This window comes from Nomascus leucogenys, chromosome 18, assembly GCF_006542625.1.
Source record: "Nomascus leucogenys isolate Asia chromosome 18, Asia_NLE_v1, whole genome shotgun sequence".
NCBI classification, from domain to species: domain Eukaryota; kingdom Metazoa; phylum Chordata; class Mammalia; order Primates; family Hylobatidae; genus Nomascus; species Nomascus leucogenys.
The window spans coordinates 78,367,036-78,383,229 of NC_044398.1; the positions used below are offsets into that span (position 1 = coordinate 78,367,036).

Sequence of the window (16,194 nt, forward strand, 5' to 3'; positions counted from 1 at the left end):
CTGTCTCACGTTAGCTCTGAGGCTTTCTAAAGTATCCTGAAAGAAAACAAACAAACAAAAAAAGCCGAGTTACATAAAATATATCTGACCGAATTAAGGCATAACTGGCATCCTTAAAAACAAACAAACAAAAAGACCCAAAACTGCTTGGAAGAAAAAATGGGGAGGGGGAAATAAACGAAATGATGATGGCAGTGTGGTTAATTGGTTAAGCCAATGGAGCCTCAATACACTATTCTACTCTTGCAAATTTCTTTTTTTTGTTGTTGTTGTTGTTGTTTATTTTTTTTTAGTAGAGACGGGGTTTCACCGTGTTAGCCAGGATGGTCTCGATCTCCTGACCTCGTGATCCGCCCGCCTCGACCTCCCAAAGTGCTGGGATTACAGGCTTGAGCCACCGCGCCCGGCTTACTCTTGCAAATTTCAAAACAATGTTTCATTTTAAAAATTACACTTAAAAAAGTCCCTTTGCTCTCCCTTTTTCCCAGGCTACAATACATAAAATAGATTTCCTTGTAAATGTCTCACTCTATCTCATTTTTAAATTTTTCAGGGGTTTTTTTTTTTGTGTGTGTGTGTGTGTGTGTTTTTCCGGTTTAAAAAGTACATCATAATTTGGTAAATTGAGAAGATGCAGAAAAGAAGTAGAATGAAGAAAGTAATTATAAGTCCCATGATTTCAATTAGCACTTGCTTATATTCTTATGTATTACCTTTCAATCTTTACATACACACGTGCACACACAGGAAGAAAGAGAAAAAAATGAACATACCTAAATGGAATTCAATCCTACTTAGCTTTATACCATGCCTTTTTTTTTTTTTCCTTCTAGTAACCATTCCCCATGCCATTAGATATTCTTCAAAGGATGATTTGTACTGACTTTGGAATGTTTCTAGGCTATGTTTCTTTATGCTAGAAAAAGTTCAGACAGTTTTATTTACACCATGCCATACTTAGAAACTAGAAGAGGATGCTTATAGTTAGAGATTACAAGGAAATGTATTTTGCACTAGATATATACCACTTTCTTCAGAATCATCTAAGAATTGCAGCTGGATTCAGCATAGTATTTGGCAAGTACAACTACAGTAGTACGATGAAGTTTTCTCACCTTCAGATATGCTCCAAAAAGAGAAATGAGAAGGAATGAAAATAGAGTGTGAGGGTGGAGTGTGGACGTTAGGAGCAAAGCAAGAGAAAGGGAGACAATGCTCAGCCCACCCACCCACACACACACATAAACACACATACACACATGCACACACACACAAACACACCAATTTCTGTAAGCCTCACATCAGCTGATGTGATCTGTTTCTTAATTAAGAACCTCAGAATCAGGCCGAATGTGATGGCTCACGCCCGTAATCCCAGCAGTTTGGGAGGTGGAGGCGGTGTGGAGGGGGTGGGGTGGGGATCACTTGAGGCCAGGGGTTCGAGACCAGCCTGGCCAACACGGCAAAACCCCGTCTCCACTAAAAATACAAAAATTAACCAGGCATGGTGGTGCGTGCCTGTAATCCCAGCTACTCGGGTGGCTGAGGCATGAGAATTGCCAGGAGGCAGAGGTTGCAGTGAGCCACTGTACTCCAGCCTGGGTGACAGAGCGAGACTTTGTTTCAAAAAAAAAAAAGAACCTCAGAATCAAACCAAAGCTCAAAAGAATCCAGTGGAAAATCACAAGGATTAAAGCAAAGAGACATATTGCATATTAGAAATGCACAGCTAAAGATGTGACAGCAGACGGGTCCAATGACAGCACACTCGGCATTGCTTGATCACCTGTTGCACACAGGGCTGTACAATGGACATGGAAACGTAGAGATGAATAAATAAGTCACAGGCCTTGGTACCTTGGAGTTCACAGTCTAATGGGGAACACAGGATATAAGCAAGTGGTTTCAGCACAGCTTTGGAATTGCATGCAGAGAAGTGAGTGAAGTGACTGCGGGCCCAGCCAAGGTAAGACCAGGATTCACAAGAACATCCCAAGATCTCAGAGAGGAAGGGAACTTGGACCCAAGTAGAGAAGAATAAGACCTTACAAGCATAGGGGAAAAGGAGACATAATGGGAGAAATTTTAACAGTTTGATCAATTTTTTTAAAAAAAGGCAAGTGTATTTTAAAATGTCTGTTTTTCCTAGGCTTGGGAACCCATGTTATTGGATACAAATTTGCCCTTGTTTTGGTAATAAGAGATATTCCTTAAAAAGTTTGGTATATGGCAAACTTTGATATTTTAAGCATATATTTTAAGAAAAAGGACTCACCGTGTAAAGAAACTGAACTGTGAATTTGTTTGTTGTCTAGATAACACCTAATTTGTCTTTTTTTCTTTCTTTCTTTCTTTCTTTCTTTCTTTCTTTCTTTATTTTATTTTTTTTTTTGAGACGGAATTTCACTCTTGTTGCCCAGGCTGGAGTGCAATGGCACCAACTCGGCTCACTGCAACCTCCTCCTCCTGGGTTCAAGCGATTCTCGTGCCTCAGCCTCCCGAGTAGCTGGGATTACAGGTGCCTGCCACCAGGCCCACCTAATTTTTGTATTTTTAGTAGAGACGGCACCATGTTGGCCAAACTGGTCTCAAACTGCTGACCTCAGGTGATCCACCCGCCTTGGCCTCCCAAAGTGCTGGCATTATAGGCGTGAGCCATCGTGCCTGGCCTATTTGTCTTTTTTTCATATGGACTTTACATACCACACGTAGTTAGTGCAGTCATGAAAATAGTATCTCCCCACTTGTTCCATTCATTAATGTCAAGCCCAAAAGGGCCTTGAGTGAGTTTTATGTTTATTTGCTTGAGCCCACCCCTCAACCCCCACCCACGCACATTCACTTACCCTGCTTATATGTGAATATTGCAATTAAGATGGCAAAAGGCAGGCAGCAGCACAAGCACACGTGGCCATGATGAATGCAAATGTTAAAGATTAACCTTTTTAAAAAAAAGCAGGTTTACTTAATTTTGAAAAGTATCGTATTTGCAAAGCTAATTTAGTATTTTTAATTCCCACACTGATTTTTCTTAACCAGTTTGCAGCCTTCCCAACCTACACAGTGACTTTGACTTCTCTTTCTTTTTCTTTCTTTCTTTCTTTTTTTATTTCTTTCTCTCTTTCTTTTTTTTTTTTTTTTTTTTTTTTTTTTTTTTTTTTTTTTTTTTTTTTTTTTCTTTTTTTTTTTTTTTTTTTTTTTTTTGTAGTTTAAGATCATTTTTTCGAAGAGCAAGAGACAGGGAGAGGGAGGGGGCAACTACATCCCCCAAGCCCTACCATGGGGAATGGACCCCTCCCTGCCTCCTGCCCCCTAAGTAGCTCCCCTTGTACTATGGGAGGGGGACTTTGTGCAAACTCAGCCCTGAGGGGGTCACAGTGACTCTTAAGGTTGGTCAGGGTTGTAATTACAACTTAGCAAACAGAGAAACCAAAATAAAGAGGCAATTTCAGCTGCTTTCTCAGGTAGGCCCTTAAATTGTCACCTGTTAGAGTACATTTTCTGCAGTGACTAGAGCCTGCATCTTTAGACAAGTGCTCTGTCCATAGAGTCATGAAGCTGCTATTCTTGGGAAATGGATCATGCTCCACCCTTTAATTGAATAGAGTACCTGAATTCTTACAGTATTGAAAATCTCTATGAATTTAACATGGGACGAGCATGTGCCACACAATCTGGCTGGAGGGGTGGGAGGCAGGAGTCTATGCTTATCTTCCTGTGTTTTTCCTCTGATCACCAGACCAGAATGTGTTTCACTGTGGTTAGAGTAAATAAAGACTCAGGCTAACTTTTTTTTTTCAAACAAAAACAAAAAATTCAGTTGTCCTGAAAAGCACCAATAATGTGAAATAAGACAACTGTAGCTGTTATTTAAAGGGTCATCTTGGTTTTATTTTTCTTAAATTGAATGTTGTTTTTTCAGAATACTCATGTTCCATGAATATATTTCTAGTTTGAAGAAACTTAAGCTACTTTTCAAGGTTATACTTAAAAAAAAAAAAGTCATTTTAAACATTGCATGATCCAGTTTATGAGGTTCTTAGGTCAATTACACCATTGTTATCTTTCTCTTCTTGAGCATAGCCTATAACCATTGGGGAAAATAATTAAATATAAATGTTTCTGTATTAACTTTGATTCTAGATGACTTATCTTTTTTTTTTTTTTTTGAGACAAGGTCTCACTCTGTTTCCCAGGCTGGAGTGCAGTGGCGTGATCTCAGCTCATTTAAACCTCTGTCTCCCAGGTTTAAGCGATTCTTCTGCCTCAGCCTCCCAAGTAGCTGGGATTACAAGACGCCTGCCACCACACCTGGCTAATTTTTGTATTTTTAGTAGAGATGGGGTTTCACCGTGTTGGCCAGGCTGGTCTTGAACTCCTGACCTCAAGTGTTCCGCCCTCATCGGCCTCCCAAAGTGCTGGGATTACAGGCGTGAGTCACCGCGCAGGGCCTGAATGAGTTATCTTAAGAATAATATCACTGAAGATACCATACTGGTTAACAATTACTACATAATAAATTACTCCCCCAAACCAGTAGCTTAAAACCTTCATTTTATTTTGTTCACGGTTTTCTGGGAATTCAGGAAGTACTCAGTCCAGGCAGCTCTCTGTTGGGTTCTGTCATGCAGTTGCAGTCAGATGTTGACTCTGGCTCCAGTGACATAAGGATCAACTGTCATAGGTCCAGCAGTTGAGGCCCAGCTCTGCCATAGGTCCAGCAGTTGACATGTCTGCTGTGAGCTTGGCAGAGGCTAATAAGGGTATCTACACGAGCATGGCTGTCTCAGGGTAATCAGACTTCCTACATGGTGGAGGACTTTCTCCAGAAGGGCTCAAGAGAATCAGACAAGGGCTTTTTCCGACCAGCCTCAGACATCACACAGCATCACTACAAGATTCAACTGTTTCCTATTGAGTCACTAAGATTGGACCCCTCTAGATGGGAGGAGTATCAAATAATTTGCAGATACATTTTTAAACTGCCATACATGTGCTTTTGTGTTTTTCTTCGCAAACAGCTCAGCATGTATTCTCTTTAGCTAAAGACCCCAGAAGTTTTTGAGTTCATTTTGTGCTTCCAGAACCTAGCACAGGGTATGTGTTACAGCAAATGCAGCCAAATATTTGTTAAACTGAACCAAAGGCTGACAAGCCATGAACTCCTGCCATCCACATGAAGGAGGGATTTTGTGGCTGCCAAATTTTTCTTTTGATAAGTTAGATAGCTTATCATGCTGATAATACCACTATATATATAGATAATAGAAAACCTTGTTTTTTTTCCAAGGTAAAGGAGTCTCAGAAATCCTGTAGTCCCACCCTTTACCTCGTACCTCCCAGCCCTCCTCACCCCACCCCAGTTTCATAGCTGAAGCCCAGAGAAGTTAAGTGACCTAACCAAGTGATAAAGGTATGGTCTCTAGTTGTATTATGTTGGTGCAAAGTATTTGCGGTTTTTGCTATCAAAAGCAATTCCAGGCATTGTTTCTTGTCCATAACAAAATATTGTTTTCTCACTTACTATTTGGGGTTATGACTTTATCAAAAATTGCAGGGACATTGTGGGGGTTAGGTCATTTTTATACATGAGGGTGAGGAAGTGATACTTCTGCCAACCTGTTGATCTCAGCAAGAATTCTTTTCCTCCCTGACCTTTCTATTTATTCCATCAGGCAGATAAAGAAAAGACCCAGAAAGTTCTCACCAGGAGGCTGTGGGACTCCAAGTTGCTCTCTTCAGATATAGGTCAAAAAAACTAACTTCCTGACCCTTTCTTCTTGCCTTGCAATAAGATCTTGTAGTTTCTATGTCTGGGGCAGTGCTGAGTCCAGAAGGCTTCCTGTGATTTACAAAAAGCCTGTGAGGAAATGGAGATGTCCCTGAGCCTGCCTAAACCTGTAACAGTGATCCATTGTGTTTCCAGGGGGTGACCCATCATACTGTAATGTCAGACATCGTTCCAGCCCTTTGGGGTCAGGAGTGCAAAATGCCAAGTCATCTATTTTGCATCACAATGATGCAGTTTTGTCAGGAAGGATAGTATTTTTAAAGTGATCACCCAGTTGATTAACAAAAGGAAAGAAATCACACCTTCTCCTTTGAAGTTTGCCAGGCTTCCCTTAACTAAAAAGGCTCTTTCCTTAGCTTGTATGAGGACCATATTCAAGACTTTTTCAATTTAGAAAATTTCATATTTATTGGGAAAGGTGAATAATAGAGCTAGTATATGGAACTAATTTCTTAGGTCAGTCAACATTTCCTTAAGTCAATTCATTGAATTGATGTTTGTGTGAGTGTCTGGCTTATAGTGAGCACTCAGTACATGTTAATTCCGCTTCTTTTCCCAACACCATTGTATGCGGAATGACTCAGGTTCACAATGTTTAGTATTTCTCCAAAATAATCTGAGTCTTCATTACCAAACAAAAAAGTTCAATAACATTTGACCTCCTGTATTTACTAAGGCAGAAAAACCTTCTAAGCTCTTTGTATTAGTCAGGGTTCTCCAGAGAAACAGAACCAATAGGGTGTGTGTGTGGTGTGTGTGTGTAGGGGGCAAGAGAGTTATTTTAAGGAACTGACTCATGTGATTATGAAAGCTGGCACATTGCAAGAGCTGCAGTGAGCAAGCTGGAGATCCAGGATACCTGATGGTATAGTTCCAGTCTGAGTCTAAAGCCTGAGAACCAGGAGAGCTGATGGTGTGTCTAATCTAAATGCTGGCAGGCTGAAGATCCAGAAAGAGCCAATGTTTCTGTTAGAACCTGAATGCAGTGGGGAAAAAAAACTAATCTTCTAACTTCTAAAAAATACTATCCTTCTAACTCATGTATAAAAATGACCTAACCCCCACAAGTAGTCAGCCAGAAGGAAATTCCCTCTTATATATGGTAGTAGCACCAGCCTTCTTGCTGTATTCAGCCTTCAACTGACTGGATGAGGCCCGTCCACGTTAAGGAGGGCAATCTACTTTACTGAGTCAACTGATTCAAATGTTAATCTCATCCAAAAGAACCCTCATAGAAACACCCAGAATAATCTTTGGCCAAATACCTGGGCACCCCATGGTCAGTCAAGTCAACATATAAAGTTAACTATCACACTCCTTTCCCGTTGAGCACTAGTCAAACTGAAATTTCATAGAATTTGTGTGTTTGTAATAGAAATGATTTTCTGGTTAATGCTGTTTTAGCAAATATGTATGGTGTATCCAGTTCTCCTTAGGTTTTACTCTTTGCTCAGACCATTTCATTTTGGGGCATGCAAATAAATGGGATGCCCCCTTTATCCCTGCCCCATGATCCCTTATCCCTATCCCTGTATGGAATACAATGTACACTCATAACATGAAACCAAAGGGAGGATGTTCTATGTAACATTATTGATTCTGTGACCATCCTAGGAAGGAATGCTGGTACGAGCTCTCCATCTTCACTTCACGAATTAACAGACTTGTCATCGAAGGTATTACAGGGCTTGGAGTTACAGCAAAGCTTCACAGACATTCTCAGACATCAATCACATTTTGGTGTTTGCAGCTCGAAGGCAAATCGTCTGCACAATTATGATTTATATGAAATTCAGGAATCATAAATGTGCTTCACTTTGGTCTTATTCAGAAACCAGTAGCCTTTACTCATGGATGGTAGCAAGTTTGGCTTGCGCGGTGGAGGCTGTGTGCTGTTGAGGTTAATAGCATACAATTACCCGGGCTCCAACTGCAGCTCTACCAACACAGAAGCAAAAGTGGAAAACATGGCAGAGTTCTTAGAGTAGAAATACAACTATAAAAACAATGGTTGAAGAAGGATCTTTGTGCTTGTTTTAGATAGAATTCATTAAAATTTTAATTGCTACGCCAAAGAGACTATATCCATATAATCTTTAGACATGCAGTGAGGTAGGTACTGTTATTTTCCCATGCTAGAATTTGAAAACAGAGACATAGAGAACATAAGTAACTTGTCCTAAGGTCACTTTGATTTGAAAGCAGGGAGTGTGGTTCCAAGGCTAACTACCAAACTAGGTGATTCTTTGTTGGGTGAGTCCTCTCTCTGTCACCCAAACAAACACACAGCCTGGCCCAGTGATCCCATGGAGGTGCTGCCTTGCACTGCCAAGTCCTATGGGAATACTGGGCAAAGGTTCCTTTCTGCTTTCAGGCCATACCCCTTGCGTCTCAGGTAGAATACTACAGGGGACAAATGGAAGACCAGATCCAGGTGGGTCAGAGGCCTCTCCTCCAGATCTTCCGTTCTCTAGTGTCTTTTTCCACCCTCTCCCCTAACCATCAACCACATGTTCCTTAGAGTTTCGTACTGTCCATTCCACTCAAGACTTGGGTTTCCCTTTAACATTTTTGTTGGTTTTGTAATAAACATCTTGGTGCTGAATTTTTTTTTTTTTTTTTTTTTTTTAACCGAGTTTCACTCTTTCACCCAGGCTGGAGTAAAGTGGCACGATCTCAGCTCACTGCAGCCTCCGCCCCCACCAGGTTCAAGTGATTCTCCTGCCTCAGCCTCCCGAGTAGCTGGGATTACAGGCACAGGCCACCACGCCTGGGTAATCCTTGTATTTTTAGGAAAGACGGGGTTTCTCCATGTTTACCAGGCTGGTCCCTAACTCCTGACCTCAGGTGATCCGCCTGCCTTGGCCTCCCAAAGTGCTGTGATTACAGGTGTGAGCTACCATGCCTGGCCGGTGCTGAATTTTCATTCCACAACCAGCTGGGCTACCCTCGGTGATACCCTCAGTAATCATTACCCTCCCCCTCATGAACTGCTCACTTGATCACTCAACACATAGAGAGAGTCTCCTTCATTCCCAGTGTAGACTAGAGAGCAGAGATAACAGTGGAGAGCAAAGGCAACATGGTCCCTGCCCTCATGGAGTTTATAGTTTAGTGGGGAAGACAAACATTATTCAAAGACTTACATATAAATATAAAACTATACTGTGACAAATGCCACAAGGGAAAGGTGCAGAGTTTGATGACCCCAGGACTCGGAATTGACCTAATCAGGGAGGTCAAGGAAGGCTTCCCTAAGGAAGTGGTACAGAGCTGAGATCAGAAGAAGCAGGGATGTGCTCCACAGGAAGAACATGCTCAGAAGCCCAGTCAGCAGCAGGAAGGAGTGTGGTGATTTTGAGGAACCGAAAGAAGACCAGCATGGCTGCAGAACAGAGGATGGGGGTGTGATATGTGACGAGCGAAGAGAAGTAAGCAGGGGCAAGATTGTGTAAGCCTGTGATCCGGATTCTGGCCTGTATGCCTAAAGCAGTTATTTTCAACTTCGGCTACATGTCAGAACCACCTACAAAGCATTTTAAAATACTGATTAAAGGATCCCATTCCAGAACCATCAATTCCAAATTTCTGGAAGTGAGAACCAGGCATAAGTATTTTTTTTAAAGCTTTCAGGTGATTTTATCATGAAAACAAGGGTGAGAATCATTGACCTATAGCAATGGGAAGTCACTAAAATGTTTGAAGATAATATGTAGGCCATGAATCTTTAGAGGGAGTTGGAAGCCATCTCCAGATTTACATTTCAAAAAGCATCCTCTGGCTAGAACCATGGAGTTAGCAATGCTAGTGATTCAGAGTTCAAAAAGGAGACCAATTCAGTGACAACTATTTTTTTTTTTTATTATTTTTTTGAGATGGAGTTTCCCTCTTGTCATCCAGTCTGGAGTGCAATCTCGCGATCTCGGCTCACTGCAACCTCTGCCTCCTGGGTTCAAGTGATTCTCCTGCCTCAGCCTCCCAAGTAGCTGGGATTACAGGCACCTGCCACCACGCCCAGCTAGTTTTCACATTTTTAGTAGAGGTGGGGTTTCGCCATGTTGGCCAGGCTGGTCTCAAACTCCTGACCTCAGGTTATCCACCCGCCTTGGCCTCCCAAAGTGCTGGGATTATAGACATGAGCCACTGCGCCTAGCCAGCGACTACTATCGATAAATGGTGCAGGTGTGGATTAGGGTAGCATCAACGGAGATGAAAAACATACGTATATTTACAAGATTTTTAGTTGGTTAAACCACTGAGACTGGCAGAATGATGAAATGATGGATTCTATAGTGGGAAAAAAGAGAGCGAATGACTACCAGGGTTCTGCTCACACAGTAAGATGGATAATTGTGCCACTTGTTGATATAGGGACAAGGACTAGAACCAGAAATGTTTAGAGTGAGGGTGCATTTTCATTTGGGCATGTGAGGTTTGCTTTCATTTTGTCATGCATGTTCTTTACCTCTCTTTTCTGTAGGTCATCCATACTTCATTTACCCGTCCTTGCTATGGATTATTCATTAAAACAAACAACAGCAACAATAACCACAAAAGCAACAATAAAAATACCTTTGAACTCACTCAATCTTGAACTATTGAACATGTTAAGTCCATGTCATTGGCCTATTTAATCAGCCCTCGATTGTAACTTGAAGAAGCTTATTGATAAAAAAATAAACTTCTCATAAATTATAACTACTTTCTTAGCAAAACTATTTGTTTCATCTTCTCTTTAAAATTTTTAATATTATGTATCTTTTTTTTTTTTTTTTTTGGAGACAGAGTCTTACTCTGTCACCTGGGCTGGAGTGCAGTGGTGTTATCTCAGCTCAATGCAACAACCTCTGTCTCCTGGGTTCAAGCAATTCTCCTGTCTCAGCCTCCCGAGTAGCTGGAATTACAGGCACCCGCCACCACCCCCAGCTAATTTTTTGTATTTTTAGTGGAGACGGGGTTTCACCATGTTGGCCAGGCTGGTCTTGAATGCCTGACCCCAGGTGATTCATCCACCTCAGTCTCCCAAAGTGCTGGGATTACAGGCGTGAGCCACTGCGCCCGGTCTATTATGTGTTTTTTAAGATATTTAATGCCAAGTAACAGAAACCACACTCCAATGAGCTTAAACAAAAATAACATTATTATAAGAATATAAAGGTATCTTATGGAATATAAGAATAAATCTGTAGCTAGAGTTAAGGAAAAGCTAGAATCATGAACTCATGACTTCACAGTTCCCTCTCCCCAGCTCTTCTTCTCTTGTGCATCTCCTTTGTTTTTCTTTCTCTGTTCTCAGAAACTAGCTCCCATCACTTTTCTTCTTAACATGAACAAAAATGTGACAAGTGACAGCTCCTGAGGTTTAAGCCCTAGAGCTCAGACATCAGAGGGAAACAATCTTAACTCTTTCAGTACAAAATCTAAAATCCTGGGGTAGAAACTCAAGTAGACTAGCTGTCCTTCTCCAGACCAATCCACTGTAGCCCGGAAGTCGGAGCTGGGGAAAAAGCTGTGACTATCCCACTCTGATTCATATACGTTACTGAACTGTGGCCAAAATGGACACCCCCCTTGATAGTCTGAGGGGATTCCTTTATGACTTGATTTGCAAGACCCAAAAGAACAGGGGCTGAGCAAAACATGCAAGTTTGCCATTACATCCCAACTGAGTAAATTAACATATGATATCCTCAAGACCTAACTGAAGACAATCCTAAAAAGGCTGATAGTTACGCAAAATATTTCATCTCCCTGAACTAGAGGTTTTTATTTTTAATTATTATTAAGGCACCTGAAATTTCCAAAATTTTAAAAATTTTATATTTGATAATGATGTATGCCAAGAGATTTGCATTTGTCTATGATATGAACTATGATGTTTGAACTGATTCTTTCAACAAAGCAATGCACTAGTTCTGAAATTATCCTAATTTTAAATATCATTTGCATTTCTGTAGATGGAAAATTATATAACAAATTCTAGTTCTTTTCATTTTCATTTGATTAACGCTAAGACTCTCCAAAGCTCTAAAAGAAATAGCAGGAGTTGAAATTTCAATTGCATTTGGGAAAATATGTACTTTGTTCCTTTATGACAAGTCATAAAGAAGCTGGTCTCGATATGTATTCTTTTGAAGCTCTAAGATGAAATAAGGGCTATGCACATTACTGGTGATGAAAATGATCACAAATAAAGATCTCTTATGAGCCTTCTTGTGGAAGGACATTGAAAAATGTAAGGAAATAATCAGGCCAACACTTCCCTTCTGACTTCCCAGTGTATAGCCTTCTCCTGCAGGAAAGAGAAACAGACTATACCCCATGTGGTCATGACTTACGGACTTTCCCTCAAGGAATTTATAATCTAGTTAAGACTGAACATATATATGGCTAATGACATTTATAAAATAATCCATTCTTAAGTGTCCAGTAGGCAACGCACATCAGTGCAAACAGAAGTCAGAGACTAGGAGTCCAAGCAGGCTTGAGTGGCCCTGCCAGGGCTGGCCCTTGACGAAGCTGTGAAGCAGATATAGTTTGTCTTGGGGGCTGTTGTGCCCCAGTTATCAGCACAGTCCCTGTTTTCTTCCTTTTGGCCCCTCTGTACTTAACTTTAACTTCATTCTTCATCTGCTGGATGGTACCTATCATTCTTTCCAGTTTTGCTCCTAACTCATTTTTGACAAATCCCTGCCATGGTACTAACTGAAACTTGAAACTGAAACATAACAGATCTGCGGGTTGCAGAATTGAGTCCTAGACCTGGCCTGTACCTCTCATTCAGTGTCATCCATCACTGTACCTAGCAAATTTTTGTATTTTTAGTAGAGATGGGGTTTTGCCACGTTGTTCAGGCTGGTCTTGAACTCCTGACTCAGGTGATCCACCCGCCTCAGCCTCCCAACGTGCTGGGGTTACAGGCATGAGCCACCACACTTGCTCTGCATTTATATTTTTTAAAGTGGGAGAAGGACAGTGCCTATTATTTTCCAGTATAATTTACTGCAAGTGTCAGCAAACTTTTTCTGTAAAGAACCAGATAGTAAATATTTTAGGCTTTGTGGGTCATACAGTTTTTGTTGCAATTACTCAGTTCTGCCATGGTAGCAGGAAAGCAGCCACAGACAACTTCAAAAGTCATTTAAAAGACAGGCGGTGGGCCAGAGTTGGCCTGCAGAGTGTAGTTTACAGACCCCAGGTTTAGGGGATGCTGTCTAGAACTGATTTGCTTGAGTTCAAAGCTCAGTTCTACCTGCTTACTAGTCTCTTTGTGCCACAGTTTTCTTATCTGTAAAACACCTACCTCATAGGTTGTTTGTGGGGACTAAATGAATTACTATGTATAAAACACTCCTCTATTCATGAACTTTCTACCTGTAATCATAGATATTGACAAATCTTTTTACCAGAGCAAAAACACACAAACTTGGCCCCCCTCAAACTATTGACTCTAGTGGCCACTTGCATGGTGTTACTTTGACTCTGAAGCCAAATGATCTTGCAGCCTTCTGCAAGGTAACTTGTTAATAAGCCAAGAAGTTTCTGAAGAAAGTATGAAAAAGAAAAACTTGGCGAAGTCACCTCTGCTGAAGTACTGAGGCTTGTGTTAGGGAGAACGCTAGGTTTTGGATATTTATTTATTTATTATTGTTATTGTTATTATCATTTTTTGAGATGGAGTTTCACTCTTTCACCCAGGCTGGTGTGGAGTGGCGCGATCTTGGCTCACTGCAGTCTCCGCCCCCACTAGGTTCAAGCGATTCTCCTGCCTCAATCTCCCGAGTAGCTGGGATTATAGGCACCCACCACCATGCCTGGCTAATTTTTTATTTTTAATACAGACGGGGTTTCGCCATGTTGGCCAGGCTGGTCTCAAACTCCTGACCTCAGGTGATCCACCCACCTCGGCCTCCCAGACTGCCAGGATTACAAGTGTGAGCCCGGCTGGTTTTGGCTATTTAGTATGTAGTAATACTAGGTTTATAGTATTACATGGAAATTGGTATGGGAATTAGGGAAATATTAAGATGTCATTTTAATGGGACCCAATATGGATTGGAGAATGGAGGTGGTGATGGTGGTGGAAATGATGGTGTGTGCAAACATTCCTGGACAGGTAAAGGGCTTAGGAACAGATGTGTATTCTCTTTTCCCTCCAAATTCAGTGACTGAAAAAAGAGCAGTAATTGCCAACTCCTCTGCCACAGCTGTATGATAAAATTATGGGATAGAGTATTTTATAGCATTTCAGGTTTAAGTGAGTTTTGCCTTGGATTGCAACATCAACCTGCCTGGTTCCTCCTGTTTTTCATGTGGCGTGGTGCCCAAATTTTGTACAAGATTATTAATCTTTTACAAGGGTATTGTTGATAGTCCTGTAATCATGTATGTAAGTCATAAATCTTTTCTTCAATAAGTCAATGGTGCCTGGCATATTTGGCAAGTATTTCCCAGGCACTAGCTAAACTGCAATGATAACAGTGAGGCCATGAGCTAGAACAATGAGGCCTGGATTTATGTATTTATTTATTTTTTTGAGACAGAGTCTTGCTCTGTCGCCTAGGCTGGAGTGCAGTGACGCAATCTCGGCTCAGTGCAACCTCTGCCTCCCAGGTTCAAGCAGTTCTCCTGCCTTAGCCTCCTGAGTAGCTGGGATTACAGGCATGCATCACCACGCCCGGCTAATTTTTTTGTATTTTTAGTAGAGACAGGGTTTCACCATATTGGTCAGGCTGGTCTCAAACTCCTGACCTTGTGATTGCCCGCCTCGGCCTCCCAAAGTGCTGCGATTACAGGCATGAGCCAACATGCCAGGCCCTGGATTTATTTTTTAGTTTACTATATATATTTTTTTCAGAGACAGGGTCTCACTCTGTCAGGCTAGAGTGCAGTGGTACAATCACAGCTCACTGCAGCCTTGAACTCCTAGCCTCGAGCCATCCTCCTGCTTCAGCCTCCCAAGTAGCTGGGACTACAGGTGTATACCATGGACCTGGATTTAGACTTAGGTTCTTGTCATGGTTCTGCCACTAACTAGCTCTGTGACTTGAAGCATTAACTAACTTTGTATTATAGAGATAATTATCTAGCTTCCCTGGGTATCTTGGTTTTCTTATCTGAAAAACAGTTAAACTAGATGTATGTAGCACTTGCCAATTCTATAGTTCAATATTCCTGAAGTAGAGAGATTAGGTGATCCCAGAGGTCTGAAACTCTATGTATTAATTATCCCAGAGCCTTTTTGGGCCCTTTCAAAATTTATCCTAGGTTTGTGGTAATGATAGATCAGTTAATAATTACAGAAGTTATACTGAAAGTTGCCTGGAAGTGACACAACATGGATTTAGAATAAGGAGCACATTAACCCAAATGGAAGAATCATCAGACAGTGAGGCAGCACGTGCTGCTCTAAGAGTCAGAAGACCCAAGCGGAGATTTGGTTCTGTTGCTTCCTGCCTATGGAACCTAGGCCAAATCATGGAGTTTCCCCAAGTCTTTTTCTTCATCTACAGAATGAAAATCATGATACGTGATCTGCTTACCACCCAGGGCTGGTGCGTCAAATAAAACAATTCATGTAAAAGCCCTCTTTCTTTCTTTTTTTTCTTTTTTGAGATGGGGTTTCACTCTGTCATCCAGGCTGGAGTGAAGAGGTGCAATCTTGGCTCAATGCAACCTCTGCCTCCTATGCTCAAGCGATCCTCCCACCTCAGCCTCCCAAGTAGCTGGAACCACAGGCGCATGCCACCATGCCCAGCTAATTTTTTGTAGTTTTGGTAGAGATGGGGTTTTACCATGTTCCCAGACTGGTCTCGAACTCCTGAACTCAAGCAATATGCCCACCTCAGCCTCCCAAAGTGCTGGGATTGCAGGCATGAGCCACAGCAACCAACCCGTAAAAACCCTCTTTAAACTTAAAATTTAATACAACAACCATCGTAAGCATGGTTCCCTTTTTAAAGCAGAAAACATAAGCTACCTTTTTCAAACACAATAGTATTTAAAGAATCTAATAACTTCTAAAACATCCTAAATTATCCATAGTCACTCTTTCCAAAGTCATTCTTCCAAATAGAAAGTTGTTGCTTTCTATTTATAACAGAAAGGAAATCCTTGTTAACACTGTGATGCATCTACCGACAACGAGTTTAAGTGTTTAAATGAAAAATTCGAACCCTTTTAAAAAAAATCAGTATTGTCAGAATAGAGCCTTGCCTGATCTAAAGTGTTTTCTCTGCACACAGCTTAGCAGGATTCAGAGAAAAGTCTATATGATAGGAGATAGACTGGGGAGGCTGATGGGAATGTGTCTCCTTTATTCTGTGAGCTTGTCTGAATGCTAGGGGCCAGGTTCTGTCGGCAGCACTGACATCTCTGGGTCTCCTCCAGTGGAGGGAACAAAG

At 41.3% G+C, this 16,194-nt stretch overlaps 1 long non-coding RNA gene across 1 annotated transcript; it reads left to right on the forward strand.

Moving 5' to 3' along the window:
- Nucleotides 1–1,850: 1,850 nt before the first annotated feature.
- Nucleotides 1,851–10,489, forward strand: LOC105737852. Its single transcript, XR_001113539.2, has 3 exons — nucleotides 1,851–1,966; nucleotides 8,446–8,565; nucleotides 10,272–10,489. It is a non-coding gene; the product is annotated as an uncharacterized LOC105737852 (long non-coding RNA).
- Nucleotides 10,490–16,194: the final 5,705 nt, after the last annotated feature.